The 16,097-nt window shown below is 35.5% G+C and overlaps 1 protein-coding gene across 1 annotated transcript in view; it reads left to right on the top strand.

The window, feature by feature from the left end:
- Nucleotides 1-16,097, top strand: part of SLC9A5 (solute carrier family 9 member A5) — a 378,033-nt gene that overhangs the window by 229,166 nt on the left and 132,770 nt on the right. The window lies entirely within an intron of this gene.

Below are 16,097 nucleotides of genomic sequence, written 5' to 3'. Positions count from 1 at the left end.
GTGGGATTGGCTTGGGGAGGGATGGGAATGGCTTGGGGAGTGGTGAGCTGCCGCTCCAGGGTAGGCCGTACAGCTGGGGAGTGGGGAGTTTGGGTCTGGGCAGCTGTACGGGCCAGAATACGGGGAGAGCGGCGAAGGGGGGTGTATGGGCGTTTTTTGGGAGGGACAGGATATGAAATATGGGAAGGGCTGGCAGTGGTCGGGGCATGGTCATGAGTTTGGTGATGGGAAGGGCTCTGGGTGTGTGCAGGGGTGTGGCCATGGTCAGGGGTGTGTGCATGGGGAGGGGTCTGTGACTGGGCAGGGGCGGAATCCAGATGACCAGAAGTGGTGGATCCATCTGAAAAAGTAAAAGAAATATATTAACATCTCATACATCCTGACATCAAATCAACGCATTTCAAATTGATTATGTTTTCAATATACTTCGAAGTGTGTTTGAATCTGTAAACTATTCTGAAATGAGGATATGGTATCTATATAGGCACTCAGATGAATCTCAATGACTGTCTGTACAATTTGAAACTTATTATTGTGTTTTGGCATGGAATATGCATGTGACATAATGATGGCATGAATTATATATTCTTAAAAAAATATATACAAGCAGATTTTCATGCTGCCTGATATAGAAAGGGGGCAGTAGTGTATTTGAACAGACAAATAATATTCCTTTTTAAAGGGAAAAAGCTGTAGACTTTGAATGTCTTCAATAAAATGATTTCAAAAAAATAAACATGTTGGAAACATGATAGATATATATCACATACCATCAGACTCCAAGGCAGCCTCTTCCTCCTCCATCCCACATGTGACATCAATCTCTGTAAAACATAACATGTTGTGTACACCTTAAGATCAGATATTATAACATATGTTACTGTTGCTCAAATACGCACATCAATGTTGCATTAAAGATATACACACACAAAGTTATGATTGACATCATTTTGATGGAGCATACAAATGACAATAGATTAGTTATTGTCAATAAATCAGAATATTAATGTATTGTTTGTCTTAATGTTAAATTCATAAAAGCATAGTACATAGAACATTTAAGATTTCTCATGTGTGTATCACTTGATGACTGTTGTCAAAAAATAAAATAGAAAAAAACATATGTTAGACATCTTATGAATAACAAATGTGTAGACTAATAAAGTAGAAATTATTAATTGCTCAATATAAAAAATAAATATATAATCAGAAGATATATTCTATGATTTTTTATAATGTTATGCTTCATCGGAATCATGATCATAATATTGATTAGCAATACACCTTCAATTACATATAAATGAGTCAATGGACTTACCAGGAGACCGCAAAGGCGGCTCTATGTCACTGCTGGATTCCTGTGGGCTTCCCACACCAACTCTCTCTATGAATGATATAGATATATATTATTAAACACATTTTGGATATCACTAAATCACATCTGTCTAGAATTTTAACATTAATCAACTTTAAAATGTGAAGAATAGAGCAGTCATTACACCAGAAAATGCTTGATTGAATCAAGGGGATTCTGTAAACATATCTGTATTGAACATATGTTTAATGTCAGACTACATTAGACATCAAATTCATCTCAGATGCTGCTATTGCATATCTAAATATACCCAATGATCAATGTTCTTAACCCTTTAAGGACACAGCTTTCACTTAGCTCTATTGTTTTATGACGGAATAATTCCGTCATATGTCCTTAAGAAGTTACAAGAATACACACAAACCACATATTGAGGAGCATCTGTTGACAAATCTAAACAAACATGTGTCACATCGACCAATTTTTCAATGTACAGTAATCTTGTTTAGGACACAACACATATTTATCACAATACATAACAAACTTGATTATTACAAATATGTAATCATGGTGCTGTTAGAGTATGCAGATATCTATAAAGTAACTCCAACAGATAATTAGATTTATATATCAATAGTTTTTTATAAAAAGAATGTAAAGATGAATGAATCTATTTTGTCTTAAAGGGACACTGACATGATTAATTTAAATAATTGATTTCTATGTTCAAACTGTAAAAAATGATTTAACATTGACTCCTATTATAATTAGAATGTTGCTCGATATTAATCTTAAAGGCAGATAAGGAATATTGGATTCAATAAATATTGTTTGTTGAAGGTATCCACCAATCATCAATATAAACCCAGGTTGGTCAACAAATATTTAGATGCACATAAACGTACTTTCTTTATTTTAAACTACATTTAGCAATAGAATATGTCACATATGATGATAGTATTATATTTTATGTTTATTAATATTGCATACTGTATGTGAAAGACAATATTAATAATTGTAGCTCAGTATCCCTTTAATCTAAAATTAAATAGATTCCACAATGTTGTTGTTTGTTAATGAATTATCTACTCCATATGTTGATGTAATGAATGGTATTGAGCATGCAATTAAAATCAAATATGTTATTTAAGGATATCCGAATAATTATATAATTTTCGTCTATTCATAGACATTACATATAAATATTGAACAATGTGTATTTAGTATGTAATGTTCAGTCCATGTTTCTAAGACAAATGTCAATTAAAATGAGACATACCATACTGTGACAAGCCCTGGCTTGAGGATCCAGCAGCCACATCCATATCTGTAATATATTAAATGAGGATTGCATATCATTAATACTAATCATGCCATGTTTAAAATATTTACATTAATAACAAATCAATAGAAAAATATTAATCCTTTGGTAGTCCCATGAGTTAATAGTTTCCGCAATTAAATTAATGATAAATATATCCTGGACTCTTATTTTCAATCAGTTGTGTTGTTTACTGTATCTTTAAGAATATCTGCTTGTTATTACATAATCATCAATTGATGGCCATATGTTATAATTTATTTGTATTATTCTTTTTTTATTAGCTATAATATTTAAAATAAGAATACTGTATTCTTCACTAATCTAACAATTTCCATTTAATTTTTAACAACATGTATAAAGCAATGCCACTTTCCGCAAACCCATGTTAACGTGGATGAGAAATGCCATTTTCGCGATCATTGCGCAATGATTCCAAGCGGAATTACGCATCCGTCATTTGAACAACATGTATAAAGCAATGCCACTTTCCGCAAACCCATGTTAACGTGGATGAGAAATGCCATTTTCGCGATCATTGCGCAATGATTCCAAGCGGAATTACGCATCCGTCATTTGAACAACATGTATAAAGCAATGCCACTTTCCGCAAACCCATGTTAACGTGGATGCGAAATTACATTTCCGCTCTGTGACGCATACTCTGTAGAGCGCAAGAAACATCATTCCTATTTCATGTGTCAATAATCTAAAATCAGATATCTAAACATCATATGTAGTGTATGTTGTGAGATCTGTATAGGTTTAGTATCTGACTAAATACACATTTTTGATTTTTAAAATTAAAGATATTATATGAAGTTGGATAATTACCTGGTTCAGATTCTCTATCGGCTCCTCCCAGGCCACCGGACGGAGAAGCATCTGCCCTGTCCCCCGCGTCAGGACTTTCAGATCCCGCAGCTGGGAGGGAAGAAGAGGAGGCCGAGGATGGCGAGGATCGAAATCTTTTGGGGACCCGGAGATTGAGGAGCTCGCATAAAGTAACCTCATAAGGGAGTAGGTACAGTTTCCGCGGGGCCTTTCTTTGGCCCCCTCTTTTACGGGCTTGTACCCAGTCCCTTATGAGGTTGACTTTTTTTGATAACCGCAACCTCATATCTCCGAATCTCCTCATGATCTGATCCTGGGTCCTCTGGACGTCACACACCAATCTAACCGCATTGGTGATAGACTCCCAGAGGGCCTTCTTAACAGGCGCATCTGTCGAGCTCCTCTTGTTCCCAAACAGCTGGGGATAAAAGTCCTTGACGGCGTGGACCAGTGCAGCGCTCTCCTCCTTGGTGAACCTGGGAACTGACATGCCTGCTGGGTTTACGGATATGCTGGATATATATATAAATTATATATACAGTACGCCTGCAGGCATTAGAGAACTGACAAAGATGGCAACGTGTAATGGACTTTTATATGGTGAAGTAAACATGAGATGCACCATGGGACAATTTATCTGTACATCTGATTGGATAAAAGTTTGAAATATTGTTATAATGTCTGTGAGACCATCCTGACTCAAGTTGTGTTTGTGTGATGAACTCTGATTGGCCGTTCCTTAATGTTTCATATCTTAGTAACTTCCTTACACATACCGCTTGGTGGTGCTGTAACTTCATTTTTCATGTAGACTTATTTGTAACTCATGGGCCTGTCATGCGGATATGTGTGACGCAGATTTAATATCCGTGATCCGTGAAATATTAATGATTAAATACTCTTTAAAATCTAATAATGTCACATTATTAATGTTGTAGACATTTCTCGGTTTAATAACGGTCTGTTTCTTTAATACAAATACACATTTAATATTGTATGTCTTTATTGTTCTTTAAATACATTTATTGTGAAGTATTGACATTGCTCTATTAAATGTATTTATAATGCACATTGATTGTGTGCTATTGCGTGACATTACACTAATGTTTAAATATGCTAATCTGGTGTTTGAAGATGCGTTTCCCACGCAATATTTATTAATGTTAAAATTCAGGTTAGAATGTCAGTAACTTGGATAATCTGTTTATAAATGTTAAACTACAGCTTTGTTATTCGCAAATAAACCTCGAGCTTGTATTTCTCTGAAGTGCTCATATATGTTATTGTGCAATGGCGTCTTTAGTTTTAAAGAGACATTACAAACAAACAATTGTATCAAATGATCTGTAGAGATAGAAGATTGTTTAGACTTTAAACTGTAAATCATTTTCTCTTAGTATTTATATATCCTCAACAGAAGATATTTAAATGCACATGGTTGAGACAATCACATAAGGCATCTCTGTGCATCCACCAATCTTCATCTACTGAGCCTATCTCGATATGCTTTTCAAGCAAAGTATGTCAAGATAGGAAGAGAAGTAAATACACTCTTTAAATCTCTTAAAGGGACACTGTCCAAACAAATTTACCATTGGTGATTGAGCATGAAATGTTAATCAACTTTATTATTTAATACGATTATCAAATGTTAAGTTATCTTGTTATGTTTCTTTGAAAATCAATAATGATATTTTATATTACGGACAATTGTTTAATAAAAACCTGGGTTGTCCTTGACGATTGTTGCATCAATTATTCCAAACAATCAAGTTCTGTCCAGAGTACTGAAGCAAATAAATTAGCTATTTACTGCCTTATTTCTAAAGTAATGATAGCAACATCACAATGAGCATTCATAATATGAGACAAGTTTTAAAGTTGATTAAAATAGAATACTCATTCAGAATGTATAAATCATAATTTTTTTAACTGGCTACCTTTAAGTATATTTTGAGTTCATGTCCCTTTAAATAAACATTTCACAATAATGCTTAATATATCATAAACCTAGGCACCTTCCTTTTGCTAAATGAGTCTAACATATGAGTAAAGCAAATTTAGATTAACTTCTAGATTGTTTTACACACTGACTGAAATATATTTATTAAATGAGGTATTTTTTAGCCTTCAGCGTAGAGGGACATTAAGCTATATGTTATGTATGCATTTTGTATAATAATCTTATATTTGACCAACTTAATATGTTTTGTTATTCAATCATTATATTGTAATTATATATATTCGTGGATTAAATACATCTCTACATAGGCTATTTTGATGCTGATTGTTGTTTGCATATAGATGCCTTATATCATTGACTAAGATATGTGCATTTATTTTTATTTTAACAAGTATATTTAAAGACTGAATGTAATTCTATAGTACATTCTAAATATGTTTATATTCTTGTATGATATTTGTAACAATCTATACAAAATATACATTTTGAATGACCCCTTTAAGGACCCAAACATATTGTATTTTGATTTAACATTGACAAAATAAACTAAAGGGGAAATTACATTCTATATAGATATTTGATGTCTAACCCAAGAGGTAAGATTTTAATAAATACATCATATTACTAAGTATAGTTAAATGACTCCACTAGAAAATTACATAGATTAACCTGGCATCCAATAACTAATTTTTTTAAAATATAAAGTTAAATGACCTACCATTTATAAATGTAATAATTGTAAAATATTTTCTAATAATGTTTTGAGATACCTAAGGAAGATACATGATCTTATACAATTCTTTTTACATTCAACAACACTGTCACTTTCATGTAATTTAACCACTTCACCTTATTAAATGTTAAAACAATCATAATATTACTACATATCCTAAATATTTATAATATATACTTTTTCAATATAAAAGCATTGAAGAATCTGACTCCCCAATTAATGTTAAAAGATATATTTTAATATTCTCTGAAGATTTTTATTTTCTACTATTAATGCATTATTTTCTCTTATGCATGTGCTTGTCAAATAGCCAACTACCAGTCATGGGAGTCCAAGTTTTATTTATTTACAGATTATTTTGATATATATTAGAATCTGTTAAAAAGCAACATATATTTAATAGAAAATAATTAAATATTCCAGGAAGTCATCAGATGCCAATCTGAAATGACAAATAATAAAAATGGAACAAAGTTAATACACACGTTGTAAAATATTCATAAAATACATTTAAAATCATATGGTGTCTATGCTCTAACTTTGATCAACATTTTTTAAAGATAATCATTACATTGATTTTAAATTAATGAAATACATACACCATGATATTGTTGATTAAAAATTATATTTAAATATCAAAAATTACATTTATACATAATAATGTATATCACATGTAAACAATATATGTATGCTGAACATAAATGTAATATTTCATGTCCATTCAAATACCTCTATATCAACTATAATATGTATTCCTTTTTCTGATTGTGATCCCTAAATGTCTCATTAAGAACTAAATATGACTAATGTATGTAAGCTACTAATATTCTACAGTCTTCACTAGCATGCATTGGTACACCAACCTGGACAATGCATGGTCTTTGAAAGTCAATTCAGGGGTAAACAGTTGATCTTCAATAGGTGTCTTATTCATCAGTTCATTAAATAGAGGACTGGGAAATACCATCTAAAAAAGTAAAATCATCTAAGTGTCTGATTGTGATCCCTAAATATCTCATTAAGAACTAAATATGACTAATGTATGTAAGCTACTAATATTCTACAGTCTTCACTAGCATGCATTGGTACACCAACCTGGACAATGCATGGTCTTTGAAAGTCAATTCAGGGGTAAACAGTTGATCTTCAATAGGTGTCTTATTCATCAGTTCATTAAATAGAGGACTGGGAAATACCATCTAAAAAAGTAAAATCATCTAAGTGTCTGATTGTGATCCCTAAATATCTCATTAAGAACTAAATATGACTAATGTATGTAAGCTACTAATATTCTACAGTCTTCACTAGCATGCATTGGTACACCAACCTGGACAATGCATGGTCTTTGAAAGTCAATTCAGGGGTAAACAGTTGATCTTCAATAGGTGTCTTATTCATCAGTTCATTAAATAGAGGACTGGGAAATACCATCTAAAAAAGTAAAATCATCTAAGTGTCTGATTGTGATCCCTAAATATCTCATTAAGAACTAAATATGACTAATGTATGTAAGCTACTAATATTCTACAGTCTTCACTAGCATGCATTGGTACACCAACCTGGACAATGCATGGTCTTTGAAAGTCAATTCAGGGGTAAACAGTTGATCTTCAATAGGTGTATTATTCATCAGTTCATTAAATAGAGGACTGGGAAATACCATCTACAAATTAGAAAATCATCTAAGTGTCTCCAATAGGATGTCTCCACAGCCTTATTCTATCAAATAGTTTGCACTTACCATGTGAACATGTATTTGTATGGTTTTCAAGGTCAGCAGAATTGAAATATAATGCCAGACATGATCCCATTGGTATACTTCAATTTCAATCTTGGCTTTTTCCCCACTGTCAGTCTTGGAAATCTTCACTGTCAGGCTTCAAATTGTTCCCTTTCAGTCTTTAGATTGTCATCTCCCTAATGTAAGAAATTATATATAAAGATTTCATACAAGTGTGTGAATCAGTTCTGTACCCCTCTCCCACCCCCCATTTCATAATAAATATCTATCACTAGCTTACTAAGCCTGTGTATGAACCTGTGTTATTTTCTATCAAGTGTGAAGATGAGTCATATTGAGCAGAACAAACCTCTGTGTGACATTGAACCATAGTCATTCTAGAGTATCCCTTTCTGATTATGTACATTTTAAGTAATGTGTAAACAAAGTTATATTTTTTAAAATGTATGCCATATGATGTATTTGTGTACAAATCATGCCAGCAACAGTCCATACATTTCTACTTACCATCTGATGTCCTCTTTAAAAACCAGGTGGCAAAGACTCGCTATAGGACCCAATGCCCAGAGCATCACCTATATTATGAGAAATAAAGATTATTCTAACATTTGATCAATACTAACATGTTTGCACAATTCTCTACTTGTCATTTCCCTAGAGTTCACATCTATTGAAAATACTCCAGTGTAACTTCTATTATTTACCGTCTAAAGTGGCGGTTGATGACGTCTGCTCTGACATCAAGTCCCTCGTCCTGGAATTCCCCCTCTAGAACAGGATCATCCTCCTCGTCTCTGAGGAGGTCTCTGTCCACCGGGACGGCCTGCAGCATCCCAGCCCGCTGTGCAATATTATGCAGGACGCTACAGGCTACAACGATCTTAGCCACCTTCTTTGGGTTGTACTGGAGTGCTCCTCCAGAACGGTCCAGGCACCTGAATCTCATCTTCAGGAGCCCGAACATCCTTTCAACCACCGCCCTGGTTCTCTTATGAGCCCTATTGTAGCGCTCCTCAGACACATCAGTTGGGCTACGCAAGGGGGTAATGAGCCAAGGCCGGCTCATGTACCCAGAATCACCTATAAATTTAGAACAGAACATAATTCAAACAGAATACTTAAACTAGTATATTGTTGTATAAATATATTTTTTTAAAACCATAATCCATATTAAAAGTTGTCAGAAACATAAAAAAAAAAAATTAAATTTAGATATAATTCTGTATCTTGCCATTTCATCTAAGACATGCTACATATGCGTATTTCTCCTAAACCAAACCTTGTGTAAAATGCTAACTACATGGTTACATTGCATTCTCTATCTGAACACTTAAGGTAAGACATGCTACATATGTGCATTTCAATAAAACTAGACATTAGCAGAAAAAGACAATGACAGGGTTAAATTGCATGAGATAATATCTTGCCATTTCATCTAAGACATGCTACATATGCGTATTTCTCCTAAACCAAACCTTGTGTAAAATGCTAACTACATGGTTACATTGCATTCTCTATCTGAACACTTAAGGTAAGACATGCTACATATCTGCATTTCAATAAAACTAGACATTAGCAGAAAAAGACAATGACAGGGTTAAATTGCATGAGATAATATCTTGCCATTTCATCTAAGACATGCTACATATGCGTATTTCTCTTAAACCAAACCTTGTGTAAAATGCTAACTACATGGTTACATTGCATTCTCTATCTGAACACTTAAGGTAAGACATGCTACATATGTGCATTTCAATAAAACTAGACATTAGCAGAAAAAGACAATGACAGGGTTAAATTGCATGAGATAATATCTTGCCATTTCATCTAAGACATGCTACATATGCGTATTTCTCCTAAACCAAACCTTGTGTAAAATGCTAACTACATGGTTACATTGCATTCTCTATCTGAACACTTAAGGTAAGACATGCTACATATGTGCATTTCAATAAAACTAGACATTAGCAGAAAAAGACAATGACAGGGTTAAATTGCATGAGATAATATCTTGCCATTTCATCTAAGACATGCTACATATGCGTATTTCTCCTAAACCAAACCTTGTGTAAAATGCTAACTACATGGTTACATTGCATTCTCTATCTGAACACTTAAGGTAAGACATGCTACATATCTGCATTTCAATAAAACTAGACATTAGCAGAAAAAGACAATGACAGGGTTAAATTGCATGAGATAATATCTTGCCATTTCATCTAAGACATGCTACATATGCGTATTTCTCTTAAACCAAACCTTGTGTAAAATGCTAACTACATGGTTACATTGCATTCTCTATCTGAACACTTAAGGTAAGACATGCTACATATGTGCATTTCAATAAAACTAGACATTAGCAGAAAAAGACAATGACAGGGTTAAATTGCATGAGATAATATCTTGCCATTTCATCTAAGACATGCTACATATGCGTATTTCTCCTAAACCAAACCTTGTGTAAAATGCTAACTACATGGTTACATTGCATTCTCTATCTGAACACTTAAGGTAAGACATGCTACATATCTGCTTTTCAATAAAACTAGACATTAGCGTCGGTAAATAACAAATGGTTAAATTTAATCCTATAGCTGAACAGGACGCTAACAGATAAAAAATACAGGGTCAATTGTCAAAATAATTAACCATGTTGAGCACAAATACTCACCAACGAGATAACCAGGGGGCATTTGTCTTTCCTCAAACTGGCTCCACAGGGACGACAGAGAGAGGATGCGGGCATCATGACAAGCCCCTCCAAAATTCGCATACACATGCATAATCCTCATCCGTGCGTCACAAACATACTGCACGTTGAGGCTATGAAAATGTTTGCGATTTCTGAAGGGCAAGTCATCAATTGGAGCACGCAGCGCAATGTGGGTACAATCAATGGCTCCCAAGACATTGGGCAATTGAGCAATATCAAAGAATTCCCGCTTCAGGCGCCTCCAATCACCATCATTCTGTGGGAATCCTATGTATTGCTTACTGATACGTACCATGGCGTCCAGAAAGTTATTAAACACCCCAGAGAATGTACCTTGAGCCAGGCCATGCATGTACAGTTCTCCGGATTGAAAACTCCCGGAGGCCAGGACGTATAGACAGCTTAGCATCTTACTCATGGGGGGAACAGCAGTCCTTATTCCTATACGTGGCTCCAAATGAGGTTTAAGAAGCTCGTAAAGGCCAATGAGCTGTTCGCGATCGAGCCGATACTTATCAAAAACCTCAAAGTCGCTCATGTTTTCCAAGGTGGGTCTCACCCTGTAGACACGAGGACCTCGAACCAGACGACCCCTTCGTCTCGGTCTGAGCCGCCGAGGCTGCCTGATTCGACCAACAGCTAGTTCGCCAATAGCACCACCAGCAGCGTCTACCATGTCATCGTCATCCATCTTTCAAAACAGCGTAACAAGGTAAGCACTTGATCTGATGTGGATCACAAGTGATGCTTTGGCCATGTTGTTTGGGGGATTTATAGTACAATTAGTCCAATGGTAGTGAGTTTGTAATGATTGCTGATTGTATTCACCTGTTTGTATGTGAGCGGCGCGAATGCTTTCACAGTGGGCGTTTATTTGTTGTTTGCTGAAATGTTATTTTCCAACAATGAATCTCAATGTGAAGGTGTCAAATATCACACATACAGTGCATGTTTGTAATGTTTGTTCATATGCGTAATCAATATTTATTAAACGCGATCTTATAGTAAAAAGCACACGTCCAGGCTAACATGAATGAAAGTGCATAGTTGTGTATAATGTGCATCGAATGTGATCGATCAATGTTGCTGCAATATTGTTTGTAAAGGATAAAGTAACATCTGCCATCTGTAGTATTTTATATATATAAGTGATTGCCGAGCTGTCAATATTGTATGCGTCCCTTTAAAATCGCAATAATAATTCCGAACTTCCCGTCTGTCATCTGTAGTATTGTGTATATATAAGTGATTGCCAAGCAGTCAATATTGTATGCGTCCCATTCAAATCGCACTAATACTGAATAACTTCCAGCTGTCATCTGTAGTATTGTATATATAAGTGATTGCCGAGCTGTCAATATTGTATGCGTCCCTTTAAAATCGCAATAATAATTCAGAACTTCCTGTCTGCCATCTGTAGTATTGTATATATAAGTGATTGCCGAGCTGTCAATATTGTATGCGTCCCTTTCAAATCGCAATAATAATTCAGAACTTCCCGTCTGCCATCTGTAGTATTGTATATATAAGTGATTGCCGAGCTGTCAATATTGTATGCGTCCCTTTAAAATCGCAATGATAATTCAGAACTTCCCGTCTGTCATCTGTAGTATTGTATATATATAAGTGATTGCCGAGCTGTCAATATTGTATGCGTCCCATAAAAATTGCACGAATACTGAATAACTTCCGGCTGTCATCTGTAGTATTGTGTATATAAGTGTTTTTATATCTGACAATATTGTATGCGTCCCATAAAAATTGCACGAATACTGAATAACTTCCGGCTGTCATCTGTAGTATTGTATATATAAGTGATTGCCGAGATGTCAATATTGTATGCGTCCCATTCAAATCGCACTAATGCTGAATAACTTCCGGCTGTCATCTGTAGTATTGTATATATAAGTGATTGCCGAGCTGTCAATATTGTATGCGTCCCATTCAAATCGCACTAATACTGAAGAACTTCCGGCTGTCATCTGTAGTATTGTATATATAAGTGATTGCCGAGCTGTCAATATTGTATGCGTCCCATTCAAATCTCAATAATACTGAAGAACTTCCCGTCTGTCATCTGTAGTATTGTATATATAAGTGATTGCCGAGCTGTCAATATTGTATGCGTCCCATTCAAATCGCACTAATACTGAAGAACTTCCGGCTGTCATCTGTAGTATTGTATATATAAGTGATTGCCGAGCTGTCAATATTGTATGCGTCCCATTCAAATCTCAATAATACTGAAGAACTTCCCGTCTGTCATCTGTAGTATTGTATATATAAGTGATTGCCGAGCTGTCAATATTGTATGCGTCCCTTTCAAATGACACTAATACTGAAGCACTTCCGGCTGTCATCTGTAGTATTGTGTATATAAGTGATTTTATATCTGACAATATTGTATGCGTCCCATAAAAATTGCACGAATACTGAATAACTTCCGGCTGTCATCTGTAGTATTGTATATATAATTGATTTGCGATCTGACAATATTTCTTAATTGTCCCATTGAAATCTCCATAATAATGCTGTTCAAAAGTGTGGTTTACGTATATGTTGTATTGTAGTATTGAGTGTTAAAGTTCCTAAAGGGGCGGTACAGTGGTGAATCTGTGATGTGTATGGTTGAATCTTGTAATGACGTCATGATATTATTAACCTGCCTATGTAGTTGTGAAATCCTCATTGTGTTGTTGTATTGTGCTACATTATTATTGTGTGCTGAATAAAATCTAAATGTGTGCTTTGTGGTTGCGTGATGGGTGATGCGTGTTATGTACATGTACGTATATATTGTGATTGTGTCCCACATATGCTGACTTCTATATAGTGGTGTGGCATTGTTGTTCCTTCCCATAAAGTGACATCTGTAATCTGGTGTAATGATGTTCTTGTTGTACGTAATTCCTAATGGTTTATTGTGATGGAATCATGATGTTACAAGTACCGTCAAATCCATATGTTGTGTTTTGTGATTCCTGTAGAGAATGTAATGTGTTTGTCCCCCATCATTTGAATGCACATGTATGAGTGAATGTTAAAAGTAATATATGTGCATCCATGACTGATCATGTGTTAAGCCTATGTAGATATGCAGTTGCTGCAAGCATATGAGTTGAATAACTGAAATGCAATAATAAAGGTAAATGAGAGATGTTTCCCATTGTGTAGTGTTTGTGAATCCAGAAATGTGTATTGAATTTTATTTTAATTGTAAATGTAATTTTATTGTAATAATAATGTGTTACTAGTGATGTGGATTTGTAGTTGATGTAATCTAAAAGTGTGAAAAATATTTATGGTGTGGTGAATATTTAATATTAAAATCCATAAGTCCACCATAGGGAAATAGTCATTTCTTGATCTATTTATCCTAGCTGTGTCTAACGCATGAAATCATGTATTTTCTAGCGCTGGTATTTGGAGTTTTTCAGTCTACGCTATTTGCGTGCGTTAGGGAAATGAGGGTTTCGCGTGCACGAGCACGTCTTCCCAATAGAAGTCAATGGAGGCTCCAAAGATTTCCAATTTTTTTTTCTAAGACTGGTTTCCTCGTAAAGTGAGTGACGTCATGATCTTGTGTGAAAAAGTAAATAAATCGTGTTCTTTTTTTAATAAATAAATATTTTTTGTATGTCATGTGGTGTATATTGTTTGTATGCATCGATGAGTGTATGTTTGTGATAATGTTATTAGTTAGATGTAGGTATATGAGGGTCTTTTCCCGTGTGTCAATGTAAGTCAATGGGAAAATGGATTTGTGTGGATTTTTTTCAAACACCCGAAATCTCGCAACTTTAATACTTTGTATTTTAATGAAAAAAAATAAAATAAGAAAAATAAAGATAGTGTTGTGTTTGTATGAGTGTAAGTGTACTTTGTGTAATATTTGTTTTGTGATTCGTGGATGTTTTTTTTGTCGGTATATGTTTACTACTGGGTCTGAGGTGGCGGTAGAAAGGTGAGCGTTAGGTGTATTTTGAGTGGCGGTAAATAAACTCTAAATACCGGAGTGCGTAAGAAACCCGCGTTAGGAGCCTCTAACGCTGGTTTTTACGGCTACCGCCGAACTCTAAATCTAGGCCTATATATTTAAACATGAGAAATAACCCAGTGGAGGTTTGAATTGACTAAATTAAGAAAATGTTTTACGTTATACTTTATTAAATTTGTGTTAGCATCCCCATTATATTGTTTCACAATAGAAATATATGTGGATACATTTTCTAGATTATTTATTTACTTAAGTGTTTATAAAAATATTACAGGTTTAAGCTCAATTTTATATGTGTCATCTGTGGATGTCTTTATTTAAGTCCATTCTATGGGGCCAATTTATCATCAGTCTTTCCGACATGATCCACTCAGCGGATCATGTCCTACAGACATCGATGAATGCCGACAGAATACGCTGTCGCCATTTATCATTGCACAAGCAGTTCTTGTGAACTGCTAGTGCAATGCCGCCCCCTGCAGATTTGCGGCCAATTGGCCGCTAGCAGGGGGTGTTAATCAGCCCGATCGTATGAGATTGGGCAAATTAATGTCCGCAGCTTCAGAGAAGGCGGACCAGTTAAGGAGCAGCGGTCTTAAGACCGCTGCTTCATAACTGCTGTTTCGGCGAGCCTGAAGGCTTGCGCGGAAACAGGGGCATCAGGGGCCATTTGGCCCTTGATAAATCGGCCCCTTTGTGCTGAACTTTCCTTCTTGGCTTGCAATGGCTTCTCCAATATATACGCACACTTAGTGCATTCCCCACACTGCTGGTCCAATTACTTAGCCCTCAGTGCAGGCATTCCATATGCTTTTGTCTAAATGGCTGAAAACCTGATGTTGGCTGCAATACTTTCACTGGAATGTGCACTCTTAGGGGTCAATTTATCAAGCTCCATATGAAGGCTCGCCGGAAACAGAAGTTATAAAGACCGCTGCTCCACAACCTGTCCGCCTGCTCTGAGGCGGCGGACAGAAATCAACCCGATCGAATACGATCAGGTTGATTGGCACCCCCTGCTGCCGCAAATCTGCAGGGGGCGGTATTGCACCAGCAGTTCACAACAACTGCTGGTGCAATGACGCTATCGGCATTTATCGATGTGCTGCGGACATGATACGCTACATCGTATTATGTCCGCTCGCACTATAATAAATTGACCCCTATGGGTCTGGTAATCGAAAACTCACCAGAAAGGAGGAAAAGAGAGAAAATATGCACAAAAAAAAAATCCCAGCATTATTTTGTAATGTAGTAAAGTATGTGTCATATCCAGAGCCCTGTACAGAAAGATAACCAGATAAAAAGCTCTCAAGCTAAACATTTGCCTTTCTGATATTCATTAAGGGACTTTGCAGTACTCACCAGGCTTCTTAGATAATCTTACCAAACCAGAGAGCTTTAGAGAATTTGGCCCCTAGTGCACTCCACATACTGCTGCACTGATGGCAGTACAGCCCCACTCCTCTATGTACAAGCT

The sequence above is a fragment of the Bombina bombina genome, chromosome 1 (assembly GCF_027579735.1).
Source record: "Bombina bombina isolate aBomBom1 chromosome 1, aBomBom1.pri, whole genome shotgun sequence".
Lineage (NCBI taxonomy): Eukaryota > Metazoa > Chordata > Amphibia > Anura > Bombinatoridae > Bombina > Bombina bombina.
Note: the sequence above shows the minus strand (reverse complement) of the source record. Positions and strands in the feature narration are given on the sequence as shown.